Source organism: Camelus dromedarius, chromosome 29, assembly GCF_036321535.1.
Source record: "Camelus dromedarius isolate mCamDro1 chromosome 29, mCamDro1.pat, whole genome shotgun sequence".
Taxonomy (NCBI): Eukaryota; Metazoa; Chordata; class Mammalia; order Artiodactyla; family Camelidae; genus Camelus; species Camelus dromedarius.
Window position 1 is genome coordinate 4,325,714 of NC_087464.1, and position 15,986 is coordinate 4,341,699.

The 15,986-nt window shown below is 48.6% G+C and overlaps 1 long non-coding RNA gene across 1 annotated transcript; it reads right to left on the reverse strand.

Moving 5' to 3' along the window:
* Positions 1–89: 89 nt before the first annotated feature.
* LOC135319587 (uncharacterized) lies at positions 90–11,555 on the reverse strand. The gene is made up of 3 exons (XR_010378380.1): positions 11,380–11,555; positions 1,932–2,053; positions 90–1,485 (listed from the first exon to the last, which is right to left on the reverse strand). It is a non-coding gene; the product is annotated as an uncharacterized LOC135319587 (long non-coding RNA).
* Positions 11,556–15,986: the final 4,431 nt, after the last annotated feature.

Below are 15,986 nucleotides of genomic sequence, written 5' to 3' on the forward strand. Positions count from 1 at the left end.
TACAAGTCATTTTCACTTAAAAAAAAAATCCACATGGAATGTAAACACTTAGAAATATATCAAGATAAAAGAAAAAAGGAAGAGCCCGACCAGCAACCCCATCCCCCAGAGATAACAGTACAGTATCGTTTTGGAACGTACGGCACAGAGGGTACAGCTCAAGTGGCAGAGCGCGTGCTTGGCATGCACGAGGCTCCTGGGTTCAATGCCCAGTGCCTCCATTAAAAATAAACGTAATTACCCTTTCCCCAAAAAACCCCACAATAAATCACCTCCCATTTAGGAATTTACCAATTAAGTAATTAATATAGACCTTGAACCTTGACCATCTCTCCAGGCTGCTAGGTCTTTGCCCACAGCCTTAAGCTCACAGAAGTCTGTTCTAGCTCCTGGATGATCACGACCCAGTGGCCTCCCCACCTACAAATGAAGCTGTCCAGGGGCCAGGTCCACTGGCTCCCAGCACCCACCCCATGGGCAGCATCCCTCCCCAATAGAAGGGTCTCCCACAGCCACCCCGAGGGTCCAGGAGAGGGGCCACAACGCAGAGACCTGTTTACCGCTTCAGCCCTGCTGCTCCCATCGGGTCTCCCCAGCCCCTTGGCTTCCTTCCCTGTCTTACTCACAAAAGTCAGCCCTGCCCACAAGATACTGTCAATTTCACCTTGCTCCCCCTCGCTCCTTTTTCACCCATACCCAACAATGCACTCTGTTTTTGCAAATATCAGACTCTCAAATGGATGCTGGAAACAGTAGAATGAAGAAGGCTGCATCTATTGGGGACCGTGGCCCCATCTGTTGGTGGTAAAAGCTTGGACTGCAGCAGCAAGACCTTAGACCTTATGTTAGGGAGCATCCTGCAGTTTACAGGGGACTTCCTCTTGCCCAGACGGGGTGCCACGGGGGCTTGTCCAGCTATGGAAAATTAACGTGCCCAGAGTCTCACAGGTCTCCTGGCGCGGAGCAGGCCGGCTCTGGGAGAGAGCAGGGCCACCTGTCTCTTGTCCTGAAACACAGGGGCAGGTGGGTGGCCAGATGGGCCAGAGGGATGACAAAGCACCCCCCATCGGCGGGTGGTGGGGGTGCTGCTCTCCTGATACAGGTGATGATCTCCAGCTTCCGTTTAGGGGCTCAGGTCCAGCCTGGCCACACACACACACTTGCCTTTAATCCTGATTTAGGATGCTTCCAATTGCAGGATGCTTAAGCCTGGGGAATGGGGTAGGAGTAATAACATTTGGGCTTAGGGTGAAGTTAATTCTTTCCACTCTTTGGGGTCTGCAGATCTCGGCGATTTCAGATGGCACATGTAACCGCATGAGCTCCCCCGGTCTCTGTTTTTGCAGTGGGTTCCCAGCCTGCTCCAATCCTCTCACCAAACTCTTGCAGCCTTAACTTTCCTTCCGGTGCTGCTATGAAGAGACTTTTCTTCATTGGCTCCAAACCAATGAAGCCTTTCTGAGTCCTGACAAATCAAGGTGCACTCTTTTAAGAAAGAGGGGGAAGGAAGGAGAGAGATGGAGAAGCAAAAAAAAAAAAAGCAGAGAGAGAGAGAAAGAGAGAGGAAGAGATTTATTTAAACAAAAAATTTAATTGAAATATATTTGATTTACAATGTTGTGTTAGTTTCAGGTGTACAGCATAGTGATTCAGTTAAACACACATATATTCTTTTTCAGATTCTTTTTCATTATAGGTTATTAGAAGCTATTGAATATAGTTCCCTGTGCTATATAGTAGGTCCTTGTTGTTTATCTGTTTTATATATAGTAGTTTGTATCTGCTAATCCCAAACTCCTACCCTTTCCCCTTTGGTAACCATAAGTTTGTTTTCTATTTCTACTTTGTAAATAAGTTGATTTGTATCATTTTTTTTAGATTCCACATATAAATGACATTTTATGATATTTGTTTTTCTCTGTCTGACTTACTTCACTTAGTATGATCATATCTAGGTCCATCCATGTTGCTGCAAATGGAATTACTTCATTCTTTTTTATGGCTGAGTAGTATTTCATTGTGTATGTATACCACAACTCCTTTATTCAGTAATCTGTCAGGAGAAGAAGAGATTTAGGCAACAGTCAGTGCAAAAATGATGTCCTTAGTGAAAACCAGGGCTGCTACTGACCCAACACCCAGACATGATGAACATATAGCTGATTGCCATGCCCACTGCAGACAGATATTACTGATCCATTGCAGAGTTCTTTATCTGCCATCCCTGGCTTGTTTCAGGTGTCTTCCAACCCAGAGACCGAGCAACCAGGACCATATATATTTGGCAGGAATCTCTATCAGAGCAGTCATTTCATTCTGCCTGGGTGATATTTACATTTACTGCCTGGCTGGTAGAAGGTAATCTCCTTGCAGGTGGTTGGGGGATCTTGTCTTTAGGAATGAAACAGAGCTATAGTTTCTGAAAAATGGATGGCATCACTCATTAGGGCTCACTCCCTGTACATCAACCCATCCTGCCCCCACCCCAAGTTCAGGGGCTCAACCCACAGATTCTGGGAGCTGAGAGATGGACAGCACCCTCTGCCCCAGAATATCCCAATTTCCTCTGTCAGTGACTCTGGGAAAAGGAGGCCAGGGAGAAATCTTCCCTGTGAGATGGGGTGAGAGCTCCCCAGTGTCACCAGGGAGATGGGTTTGGAAGGAGGGAGGGAAACTAATGTGTCCACAGATGTGGCTATTGGATTGGTGCCTTCTGTACCAGGTGCAGGTTTGAGTCTCTCTAGACCAGAGTTAGAGGGACAGAACTTTACTGTGGATTGCTAAGAGTGTAAAGGCTGTAGGGTGGTATCTGGTGTTTGTATTAAATCTTTAATAATCAGAATTTTCGATTGACCAGAACACATGATTGGGATGGAAAGCGAGGGTTATTTCTGCAATTATGCCTCTAATTGCACCTGAAGACTTGAAAATCATCCATTCCTTTAACCACCAGACAAGGCCCCTGACATCGGGTGGCTTCCACTCAAATTCTTTTTCCTTCAAACCTGTTTTTTTTCTCCACACAATCTCATCTTGGGGTCAGGAGAAACAAAGCCACGTGACTGACAGATTCTGATGGACAGCCCCCGCACCGTGCAGACCCGTGGGCCCGTCAGTCAGTGCTCCCCTGGGCAGCTGCCCCTTCGTCCACATGGGAGTGCCAGGTTCAGAGGTCATGGTCTGGCCAATGAGCCCAGGAGGAGGCAAAGAGGAGGGTGGGGAGAGAAGAGGCAGCCGGGCAAGTGTCGAGGCTCCCCCATCACTCTTCTCGCCTGGTTCCTTCAACCAGAAGAAACGTGATGTATGCAGTAAGCACCCCTGCCTTTTCTTTTACAGCAAGAGAAGCGACCATTTGAGCAAAAGAGGCCAGCTCCTTCTCTGCTGAGTGGAAGCAACCAGGCATCTTGGAGGAGATTTGTTTGTTCTTTCAGACACACTGCTCAGTAGCAGCCCTGGAAGGAAGTTGAACTGGAAGGCTGTCCTGCCAGAGTGGCTTCCATCACAGAGCTCAGAGGCATCAGGAAAGTCGTGTGGACAATTGGGTGGAAGTCAAGAAGGACACTGGAAAAAATTAACTTGAAATCCTGACCCCTTCAGTCAAAAAAGAAAAACAAAGACATAAAAAAGAAAAAAGTAACATATAATTCTCTATGTATGCAATTATTTTTCGTGACATAAATAATACCCTAATATGCTCTATGTGTATAAAATCAAGCAACACAAAAAAAGCAAAAATTCACCTTAACAGAAAGAGACTCATGGACATAGAAAATGAACTTACGGTTACCAGTGGAGAGAGGAGGGAGGAGGGATAAATTAGGACTTTGGGGTACATATATATATAGTAGATAACCAACAAGGACCTACTGTATAGCTATATTCAATATCTTGTAATAACCTATAATAAAAAAGAGCCTGAAAAAGAAAAAAATATATATGTATGTATAACTGAATCACTATGCTGTACACCGGAAACAACACAACATTGTAAATCAACTAGACTTCAATTAAAAAAAATCCACCTTAACACCACCCCCCCACCCCCACCCCACCGCAACCCTCTGCCCCCACCCTGGGCCCTCTTCACTAACCCGCTCCTCTAGTCGCTTTAGGAGGGCCGCCAGACAGTGTGTAAACCCACGGGAGGATGTGGTTTGTCTGTGAGGGTTTGTGAGCTTCTTATATAGATATTATCATAACACTTTTTCTCTATGCAACTTGCATATTCACTTAAAAGTGTATCTGGGAAGTCTTTCTCTGCCTGGACGTAGGCGCACCTCACTGTGCAGTAGCTGCCTAGTATTTCAGAACATAGATGCACCAACATCTACTTATCAACCCTCTAATGATAGATACCTAATTAGTCTACAGGGTTTTTGCTCTATAAGCAATGCTTCAATGAGAATCTTATTCACAGTTTTGTGTCTGCATGTGCAAATGTCTCTCGGAGGTAGATGGCCAAGAAGTGGATGTTGAATATTCACAGAGGCATTGCTATACCTATGGCAAATTTCTTTCCCTATTTAGGTTTTTTTCCTCCAGCAATTTTTGAAAAAGAAAATAAAAACACCTGAAATCTCAACACTCTGAGATAATAAACTTTGCCATTTTTCACACATACTCAAGTGCACACACACACATTTACATTAATGGGGCCTCATCAGCCTGCATTATAAAAAACTTAAGTACTCTTTTAAAAAAAAATAGAGGTGCTGATGACCTCGTGCATGCTAAGCATGAGCTCTACCACTGAGCTATACCCACCCCCTCTTTTAATGAAGCCCTTCTCCTTTTGAATTGCTCTCTCAACTCCCCACCTCCCTCAGGCACTAATCTTTTTAATCTAATATGAACTCCTGGTTAAACATAGTGGATTGAGAATATGCATTAACCTCTGCTCCTCCCCGAAAACCCTGCTAAAATGACAGTAAATGGATGACAAAGGCATTATCCCTAAAAGGCAAAAAGATCAGCAGAATACTAGACAGCACTCAAGAAATGCCCAGAACAATTGGGAAGCTGGGGAGCATCTGGATTGACCACTGTCCTTGATCTAGGAGAGTAGGGAGAGCTGACCCATAGCTGCCTTCAGCGGGAAGCTAACAGCACCCAGCTGATTTGCACCTGATGACCCCAGATATTTCAATAGGTGGGGGGCATCTGAAATCCCTTGGGAAAATATGAAATCAGAAGTAGCTGCAAGTCAGTCTAACAAGCAACTTAATCTCCAGTTTGTCTCTTTCACCTCTCAAGTGACCTTCCTCCCCTCTCCTGGTAGAAGATGAAGTGTGTTGTCTGGGGAGGTGGAATCATAAGGTCTACGGATGTAGGAATACCAGGCACAGCCCAGGGAATGAGTTCCCTTCTGAACACCGGGCAAACAAAGGTGAATGCTTGGACCCACTCCTCCCACAGCTCAGGGAACCTTAGTAGACAAGCTTATCCTCCCAGATAAGAGGCTGGAGGGTTTCTGTCTGCAAGAATTGCTTTATAGAAAAGATACACAGATGCTGGTGTTACCAAGACTGTTGCCCCAGAATCATACCTCTGCCCCTCCCTCAAATGGAAACCAATTACTCTTATCTAAGTTTCAGAAGGAAGCTGCAAAGAGGAAAAAAAAAACCAAGAAGTGGTTAGAACCAACTAGGCCCAAGATGGTGGAAGATTTGACTTCCAGTGGACCTTGAGCCTCATTATACACTCATTGTAATGCATTAGCTTCTAAATGAAACACCCATCAAAGCCGTGACAGTTGAAAGTTGTCATGACAAGAACCTTGAGAGTATTATAATTGATTTGGCTTAGAGTTTAGAGATAAGTTAATAAAAACAGAAAGCTAATCAAATGAAGAAAAGTTCAGGAAGAATCAACTTCAGGAAAAACAAAACACTGAAAGGAAATTACAGTAATACTATATGAATTAGAAATGAATGATTACATAGTCAAAGTAATGAAAACACTAAATATTGATTTACTTCTGAATTATATCACCCTATGAGGAAGACAGCTGGAGGGGGGAAGTTGGGGGTTGTGGTGAAGGTTGATGTACAATATCTATATCTCTTTCTTATTTAAAAAGTTAGTAAATAATGTCTAAAATTTAATATGCTAATATCTCTGTATCTATCTACCTACATTTTATTTTATTAAAAATTGCAGGACATTATATAAACTTTCTACATCTTTCCACAACTTGTTTTCTGTAACAACATATTATGGGAATTCTTCCAGGTCAACTGGTATTGAACCAACTTTTTATTTTAGTGGTTGTATATCTTAACATGATTTATTTAACTGTTTCTCCTTTGAATGACACTGATTTTGCTTCCAGGTTTTCTTTTTTCTGCTACTACAAACAGTGTTGCAGTTAATGTTTTTGAATATATATATTATATATGTATTTATTGTTTTTGAATATTAGATAGAGCTTTATTTTCTGGGGGACAGATCCAGGAGAGGCATTGCTAGTCTAAAAGTATGTGTACTTTATTTTAATAATATAGCTAGATTGACTTCCAAGAAGAATTGCAACAATGAATGAGAATACATATATCAAGGTCTCCTTTCAAGACTTTCAGTAAAATTCTGTCATTTTCCTCACAGAAAATGTGCTTAGGCTTATTACTAGTTATTTTATTATTTTTTTTAGCAATTAGATGGGAATTATTTTCTAAATGAATATGCTTGAGAATAGGAAACCTATCATTTTTTCTATGCTGAATTAGTATCTTGCAATCTTACTGAACCCTCATTAATTCTAATAGCTTATTTGCTGGTTTTCCTGGCTTTTTCTGGGCAGACAGATTTTCCTATTCTTTTCCAATATTTATATAATTCCTCTGTTTTTCACATCTTACTATCTTTCTTCATTGGTTACCACCTCCAGAAAAATGTTGAATAATGGGGATATCAGGCATCTTGGCCCTATCTTTGACATTGATGAGAATATTTCTAACATTGTACCAATTAGCATGACAACTCCATATGCTTCCAGTAGAGGTCTGTCATCAAGTTATGGAAGTTTCCTCTTGTTCTTAGTTTGCTAAGAGTTTTGGGGTTTTTTCTTTTTGTTTTAATAAGGAATGATTACTAACTGATGTCAAATATGTTTTTGGCCGTATTAAGATGGGTCATATTGTTTTGGCAACTATGGAGATGATCAGATGGCATTTCGTTGTTAATCTGTTGATATGCTTAAGTACACAAAAAGATTCTCTATTGTTGAGCCATCCTTGCCTTCCTGAGAATAAGGGGTACCCATGCTGGTCAGGTGGTGCTGTTCTTTTGGAATGAACTCCACTAGATTTAATTTGTTACCATGTTCTTTATGAGTTTTCCATCTATTTCACCAGTGAACTGGCCTAAGGTGCTCTCTCTTGGTCTGGCTTTGGTGTTAAGTTTCTGCTCGCTCCATAAAACAAGTTGGGAAAGTTTCCATACTTTTTCTAGTTTCTGAAACTTGAAGAAATGATAAAACTAGAACATGATGAGCCAGACAGATCTGGGGCAGGCTCCAAGGAGTCCCATGAGGGAGGCACACATCAACCAAGGACATCACGTACTCGTGCAGTGGCCGACGTGTGAGAGCCACCAAGGACAAGAGGATGCTTGCTCTGATACCCAGGGGGCATGGTGGGCGGAGAGCAGACCAAAGCCAGTGAGACTGGACACCATCTCAGCAGAGGCAGCTCCTTCGAGGCAGGCAAGGATTTGGGTCAGTCCTAAGCCCTGAGGGATTTTAAGCAGAAGCATTACATGACCAGATCTGCATTTTTAAAAGATTGCCTTTTTTAGCTTAGATGTAGATAGAAGTAGGGGACAGAAGTGATCTGAGAAACCCAGTAGGGGCTATTAGCACAGTGGTTCTCGTGAGTCTTCGTGGCAGTCTGCACCACGTGCCGAGGTGGAGAGGAATGGACAGACGGACACACCATCTATCCAGGAAACACAATAGGGGGCCCAGGGCACAAAGCATCCCAGGCCTCTGGCTTTGTATTGGGCTGATGTGGTGTGATCCTTGAGACAGGAAACCTGGAGGAGATCCAGGTATGAGAAATAGACCCAAGAGCCACGGGGGACATGCTGAGCTGGGGTGCACATTTGGGAGCCGTGCAGATCGTGAGTCAGCCAGGAGCTGGGTACAAGGTGTAGGGCCCGGAAGGGTGGTCGGAACTCCAGGGTGCATTTGGAAAGTATCAGATGGCAATGGAGCTGAGGGCCTGGATGAGCTCATCTCGGGTAGGGGTGAGGTGAGAGGAGGGCTCAGCACAGAGCGGGGAGGAATGTAACAATTTGGGTGCAAGAGGCCGGACCATCCCAGGGCTTGAAGACTTGCCAAGGGATGAGGCAGAACTCTCAGCCAGTGTGGTGATTAAGCATCGAATGCTTCTGCAAGGCCATGGAAAACGAGGACTGGAAATACTATCAGGTTTAGCAGCATGGAGCTCCTGCATTGTCTCCTCAAATCCACTTCCCCACAGCCTTTCTGCCTCACTTGAGGCAACTCCACTCTTCCAGCAGCTGTGGCTCGAAGGCCGTGTCCCCTGACTTTTCTCCCCTGTCACCCCTACGTCCAGTCCATCACACATTCTCTCAGCTCTACCTTCACTGTCTCTCCAGGGTCAGGCCACCATCCATCGCTCTGCTGCCACCACCCTGCTCTCGGTGGCCCCCATCTTGATGGCTGGGCTCCCAGCTTCTGCCCTGGTCCCTCCAGCTAATTGACCCGGGACCACAGCGGTTTGTTTAAGCTGCAAATCAGATTACGTGGCTGAACAAAACCTAGACCCTTAGAATGGCTTCCAGGGCCTGCACCGTCCCCACCGCATGTCTGACTCCCCTTCCAGGCACCTGTGCCCTCTGGCTCTTTCTCGAAGGTGCCAGGCACACCCCCACATCAAGGCTTGCACCCCAACTGCTGCCTTTACTTGGAGCCTCCTCCCAAATTCCTGCAGCTTAGTCAGTCACCTCCCCTGGGCCTTTGCGTCCTCTCAGAAACCTCTCCTATTCAGAGTTGCCGCCCCCACCCCAGCCGTTCTCCCTGCCTTATTAGCCTCCCTGGCACTTAAGGTGACTGTTCCCACAATAAGACCACCTCCAGGGGAGCGGGGATTCTCCCCTGCCCGCTCGCTACTGTGTCCCTGGCATCGGGTGTGCCCCGTACTGAGCTCACAGCAGAGGCTCAGAAACACTGGCTGAATGACTCAAGGGCGGTACGAGGCGTGAAGTGGGAGCAGAGGGCTGGCCCTGCCTGGCAGGTCTAACTTCCGGGCGAGGGGTAGAAGCTGTGTTGGGGAGAAGCCAGAGGTGGGACTCCCCAAGCTCCTAAGCCAGGCTCCAAGAGGAAGAGGTAGTGTCTCCAAGGTCAAGCGAGTCTCCAAGGTCAAGCAGCCTCCTGGGAACCAGAAGCCAGAAGTCAAATCAGAGTCCCACCCAGACGGCTGCAGGCTCCAATGGCTTCTCTTTTATTGCATTGATTCAGAGCCCACCTGTCCTTAAAACGCTGCCCTATGACCTTGGGGATACATCACCACTGTCCACTCTGAGACTCAGTCTTTGGTTGTGAGAGGCCAGACCACCCATGCCTGTAGGTGTGGTGACACCCATTCCCACGGAGAGGGGAGGAGGGGGGTGAGGATGATGATACGCTTCGGGCCAGCTCAGCATAGACCCGTGAGCACAGCCGTGCTGAGCAGCCCTCAGGGAGCACCTGCCATGTGCCCACCCAGAGCCCCGCGCCTAGACCTACGACCCTGCCTCCCTTAAGAAATTGAACCCTTTTGTAGGGGGCAAGGCAGGCACCCCTGAAACAGGAATGAGAGGGCTGCATTCACCAGGCACACAGAGTGCCAGCCCAGGACAGACAGGGATAGACAATCAACACAGGGTGTACATAGAAGACCTCGCTGTTTCATCGCCAGGTTAACAGGGGAGAAAGCGCACACCCATGGTTCTGGGAGACAAGAGCCATGACCCAGAGGGGCCTGGGTGCTGATCTTTCTTCCAGACTCCGGAATCCAGGCGCTGCCCCGCCAGGGCTCAGCCTGCAGCCGTGGGCTGTGTGCCCTGATTTGCGCTTTTCTGCTCCGCACACCCAAATCCCTCCCGTGTCACCACCCTTTGCAGCCACCACTTTCTCAAAGTGGATTTACTTTCAATCGCCATTTGCTAAATCTGCCCCCTCTAAACCTTTGGGGCAGGGAGGGATTAAGCCTGATTACAGATGTTATAGAAGGGACCGGGGTGGGAGTCCGGCAGGAGGGTGACTGGAACCAGCACCCGCTCCTCCTCGGCGACCCGCCGCCCCGCCTGGCCCCAGGCTCCGTATTCCCTCGCCGGCCCTGCGGGACCACGGTGGGGGCCGTGCCTCTGCCCACCCGGGGACACAGAAGCAGCCTCATGGGCTCCTTGAGGAAGATGAGCTCCTTCAAGAGGGGCTCACTCAAGAGCTCCACGTCGGGGTCACAGAAGGTGAGTGAGCGAGGTTGGGCGGCCTGTGGGCAGGTGGACCCAAGGACAGGGGATGCGGGTCTCCAGCTGCGCCCGTAGCGGATGGGGATGGGTGTCTACGTTCAGAGCTTCCGCATCAGGACCCCTTATCGGGAGGTGGCCTCCCACTTCCTGCGCACCTCCCGGCCGCCCTCACCTTCGTGTCCGTGCTGCATGGCACATGCAGGCGGCACCTGGAGGTGTGAGCCACGCTGACTGCCTTGTGCACCGCCCAGATGCCCCGGGAGTGTGGAGTTTCACACTCGCTTCCCCAACCAGGATGCTGCTCCCTTAGCTCTCAGCGTCTTGCCACTAAGTTCACCTTTGTTCCTCATCACATGTTTGTGGGAGAACCGTGTGGACTCTGGAGAACCTCACTGAGGATAAGGGACAGCTCAGAGCACCTGGAGAGGGCCAGGTGGCTCCCAGGACTCCGAGCAGACTGAGGCAAAGGGGCTGTGATGCCTCCGCCCCAGGCCCTAGGCTGGGCCTTGCAAAAAAGTACGCTAATTTGAACCCTACATGTGCTTTCTCCGGGTGACAGGACCAAAGGTTGCCTTAAATGACCCTCTGAGCGCCGGGGGCCTGGACAGGCCACCACCTCACCCTTCTGCCCTGACTACCACTCAGAGGGTTGGTGAGATCCAGCCCGGGTCACACCAGAGGCCTCTGGACACCTCCTAGCCCCCTAGGCTTGGTGGGGATCTCTGCTTCTCCCAGGTGCTGCCCACAGAGGGCACAGGCAGGAGCCCACCCCTTGAGGGCCAGAGAGGATACACTTTTCCCATGAGCATGCACTGAGCATCCCCGAGCAAACGGCGCTCTGGGAACTGAGAACCAGAGCCAGAAGCCGCGTGAGGCAGGTGAACGCCCTGGGGAAATGTCACTCACCTGGCATAGGAGCAGAGGGTCACTGCAGCTCACCCGGCTTCAGGTTCCGTCTGTAAATTGGGTGGGGCAGGTGTGCGCTATGTGGGCTGCATGTCTCCAACCTACTAAGGGCCTCAAAAGGCAAAAAGAAAAAGTTAAAGTCTTTCTTTTTTAATAAAGAGTGAAAATGCACCTCTTTCAGAAGTAGGGAAGACTCGTCCTTCGGAGGCTCCGTTGGGCATCTATCTGCCTTTGTGCGTGTGTGAATCAGCCTTTTTTTCAGAGGCAGCACACACCCGTGTCTTGTATAAATTGCAAAACAACCAGCGCATTTGGCAAGAACAAGAGACTCACACGCAGCCCGGGGCCACATTGCTCCACATGACCCGCCCCCTCGCCGAACAAAGCCATCCACTCGGTTCTTGCTGAGGACCCCTGAAAAGGAACAGGCTTGATTGTTCTTGAATTGATGCCTCCCGCTGACCTGTCCCTGGCATCCTGCCTGTTGTTGGTGATGGGATGGGAGTCGGGGAGGTCCCAAATTGTCATAGGTGGGGTCTGGGAGCAGGGAGTGCGACAGGGCGGGAGGAGGGGAGAAGCACTGAAATTTTGCTCCAGGTTGAAAAACAGCTCCTCTTTTATACACACACACTCACGACCTTTGCGGTAGGACTATGAGCTGTCAATCACAAGTCTAAGAGAGAAGATGCTTCCCCTCCCCTGACTTCCAAGGCGACGGAGCCAAGACCCTATAAAAGCTGCACACAGTTAAAAGTCTTAATGGCATAGTTTGCCCTTCAGCCTATTTATAACAGCCCTCAAGCTAAGAAGTAAATTTGCTGGTGGAAGAATGAATGACAATACTTATGGCTTTTAACAAAGCCCTTCTTTAAGAATGTGCTAGGAAACACTCACGAAAATTGCACAGGCAGACAGGACTGTTTTCATTTTGTTTTCTTGCATACTTGGCCCTCTTCTGACATCACTAGCTTGGTGCCAGTTCCCTATTTCCTAACACACAGCCACATCCCTCTGTCCGGTGTTCACTGAAACATAACAGCTGCCCCTGTGAGAAAAAAAACCTACACCAGGTACATCATGTACAAGCCACCTGAGGGTCATCTCATCTGGATCTCTTGTTGTAAAAGGCAGACTTGGCTCTGGTTCTTGGCTGATAAGCTTGTCCTACCTCTGCGTCCCTTCCTTTGGTCTTGGACAAACAGGGACGGACAGCATGGAGTCCTAGGGCAACAAACAAAACCCAGGGGACTTTAGGGCATCCCTCTTCCAGAAAAAGCCTCAAGTATTCATGTGGGAGGTGGAAAATGTACCTGTGATTCCTTATCTGTGCTCTCACCCCGTCTACATTTTATTTAGCGACAAGATGCAGGTAAAGTTGAGAGTCCATGACCAAGGTCCTAAACACAAGTATATAATAGTACAGCCCAGCAATTACACCCTAGAGTCTGCCTTGCCATGTGCTCAAGGAGACGCTCACACAGCACTGCACGTTGCAGAAAACCAGAAAGCACCAAGCAGTCCATCTATGAGGGTAAGGATAAGTTTCTGTTTATTCAAACAATGGAATATGGGTGACACTTAAGACGAATACCCCGGCCACATATATCAACATGGATACGTTGATGAAAAAAAGCAAACCCTGAATGTGCACTATTTAGAGAAATTCTAAAACACGGGAAAATCCACAAAAATACTTCTATTTCTTTAGGACGGAGGTGGTTAGCTGTATCTGTAATGCTCTCTTTCCCTCTCTCTCTCCTTCCTTCCCTCCCTGCTTTGAGTGTGTGTGTGTGTGTGTGTGTGTTGTTAATGAAGGTACTGGGGATTGAACCCAGGACCTCGTGCATGCTAAGCATGCGCTCTACCACTGAGCTACACCCTCCACCTTCCTCCCTGCTTTTAAAGAGAGGAAAAAACATGACCCACATATGGAAAGTCCTAACATCTGCCGCAGCAGGACTAGGGGTCTTCACTTATCTGTTGTGTTAATCTTGTCTCTGATTTTGAAATCAAAGGAATGTTTTCATGATTTTTTAAAAATGTTTCAATACTTTTAAAGCAGGCCATGGGGAGAGCGAGGGTTAACCCAGGTGTCCTGACCTGAGCCCGCCCCAGCCACCCTGGGGAGGAGGAATTCTGAGTAAGGACGGAGCATATGATAAAGTCAGGCTGAGAAGGAACCCCCCACCTCCCACCTATAACGTCGCCCCTGATTGTCCGAGCTTCCTTCTCCCGGTCAATGTGCTCTCTTTGTCCCTGAGCTGAAGGTGGCAGACACGTCCATCAGATTCACTTTCTGCAGCCCCGCTGCCCCTCCCCTCAGAGCAGTTGCAGCGTCAGGCGTGCACCCATCTCAGGGACCAGGATCTCCTCCCAATAACCTTTGGCACTATGACCCGACCCAGCGCTCCACGAGGTCTGAACACCCCTACTACTCAGAGGGCGTGGCTGAAACGTAGGGTATCCATGTGCACCCACACAGCCTGCATTTGGAATCCACCTGAGTGCAGAATATTCCACATGTAATTCCAAAACAGTCCCCATCCTGAAGCAGGAGGTGCCCCAGGCTGCCTCCTGGGCTCCCTGCTCTTTGGTAAAGATCTTGAAGGTGACAGACCCCATCCTACCCTCCCCTGTCTTTCCATGGCTTCTTCACCATCACATGTGGAATAAAATCTGAAACCCACGGTGGTGAATGACCGGTTACTATCTTGGTAAATTTTCAATCCCTTGTCGATCAGTAGGTTCATAGACTGCAATAAAAATGAATTACTAAAAAACAATGAAAATTTAAAAAGACATCCAAAATTCAAGCCTTAAGGTTTTTGTTTAATTATTAAATTTAACTGATATCCACTGATTCCTTCAAACTGTTGTCTTCGCTTTCTGCACTAACGATCTGCTGCCCCGTGCTCACAGCACCTCTGAGTACTGGGGTCCAGAAGACAGCACATCCCTGCCCCAACTCCGGGGAGCAGGGACTGCAGTCCCCTCCTGGGCTGAGGAAGATTCTCAGAGTGGGAGCTTAGCCAGGGAGCCTCAGTCTGGGGCCCGTCTTTCCCAAGGTGCTGCCATGGGCTCTTCCAAAAGAGCACCTTCCAGGGCGGTTGCAGCACCCTCCTGCCTGTGTCCCTGGAGTGCACCTGCAGCTGGCGGTGCCTGAGCCAGGAGCCTCTGAGCAGGGCAGGTAGCCTCCCAACTGTGGGAACACAGGGCTCCAGGGGCACCTGGATGCAGGAACGGGCCCCAGACCCCGTGCCCACACCTGAGCAGGGTCCCCTAGGCAGCCACCCACGGGAGAAGGGGCCCGGGGCCCAAGGGAAGTGGTCAAGAGCCCTTGAGCTGAAATGTGGGTGCACCGCAGGGGGCCTCGGCCTGCCGGCCTTTACCCACGTGACGACAGGTATTTCAGGGGACAAGTGTCAGCCCTTCTCTGGGGCTTGTGGGGTCAGCCTCCCTGCCGGCAGGTCCCAGCTTCTTGTGCTCTCAGATTCCTTGCTGTTCTGTATCCTCTACTTTTAGCCCCATGGCAGAAAGGTCAGAGAGGCCAGGGGCTGGGAGGGAGGGCAGAGAATGGGCTTGGGGCCACTTGTGCAAATGACACTGCCCCCTGCAGTACCAAAGAAGAGGGCATGAGGTCAGAGGTGGTGGGCTGGGCGTCTTGTGTGAGGAAGTTGGAGCTGGGAGCAGGGCGGGAAGGGCGATGAGCAAGTTTGAAGGTGCCCAATAGGACTCAGAGCTGCATGGCTGACGCTTCGTCCAGACTGGGCTGAGAGGCACCACTGGGCTGGCCAGAGCCCCCTGTGACTACTGAATGGTCCATCTAGCCCGCAGATCACCCTTAAGGCAAATGCTCAGAGGAGAACTGCGAGACACCCCCTCCCCCAGGATTAGGGGGATGTCAGAGGGAGAGACCCTTGGAAGACGGCCCTGTGAATTCCAGGGAGGACTCTGGCCAGGAGGGTTGGGAGGCATTTGTTTGATTTGTTCAGCAGGCCTGAGACTGAGGGAGAGGGATCACGGGCTTGAGTAAAATTCTGTGATGTGTTGGGAGTGGCTGTAAGCAATTGAGATCGCTCTTGCTTTAAGACCCCCAAGGGGACCCTCTAAAGCCTAACACTCAAGTACACCCTGGAAACACCAGCCCCAGGACATGCTGAGCCCCAGACTAGAGGGACCACAGAGTCCTCTGTTAGAGACCCACAGTGGACATCAGCACGTTAAAGGTTCTGATAAGTCCTGCAAGAAAGAAATTTCCTTTGAACTCAGAATGTCCTATAGGACCTCTTCTCGTGTAAAATGGGTCACTATTTCTGAAGCCCAGGCCTGAAACACCACGCTAGGCTACCAGAAAGGCAGGAGTGAGCTCCTGAGAATAGAACAGAGAATACCCCTCACTTCTGACTTCCTGCATGAACTTCATCCACACCAGCCCTGAGGATGTGGCATCATGGAATGCTAAAATGCTTGGAAAAGAAAGAACAAAAAGAAAAAGATTTGATTGAAAGTCGTGATCAAATTGTTGAAGTTCACCAATAGAGTATTTTCACGTTTTAGTTGACAAACTTGGTGTCAGAAGGGAGGAAGGATTCTAAAGTTGCATTCCA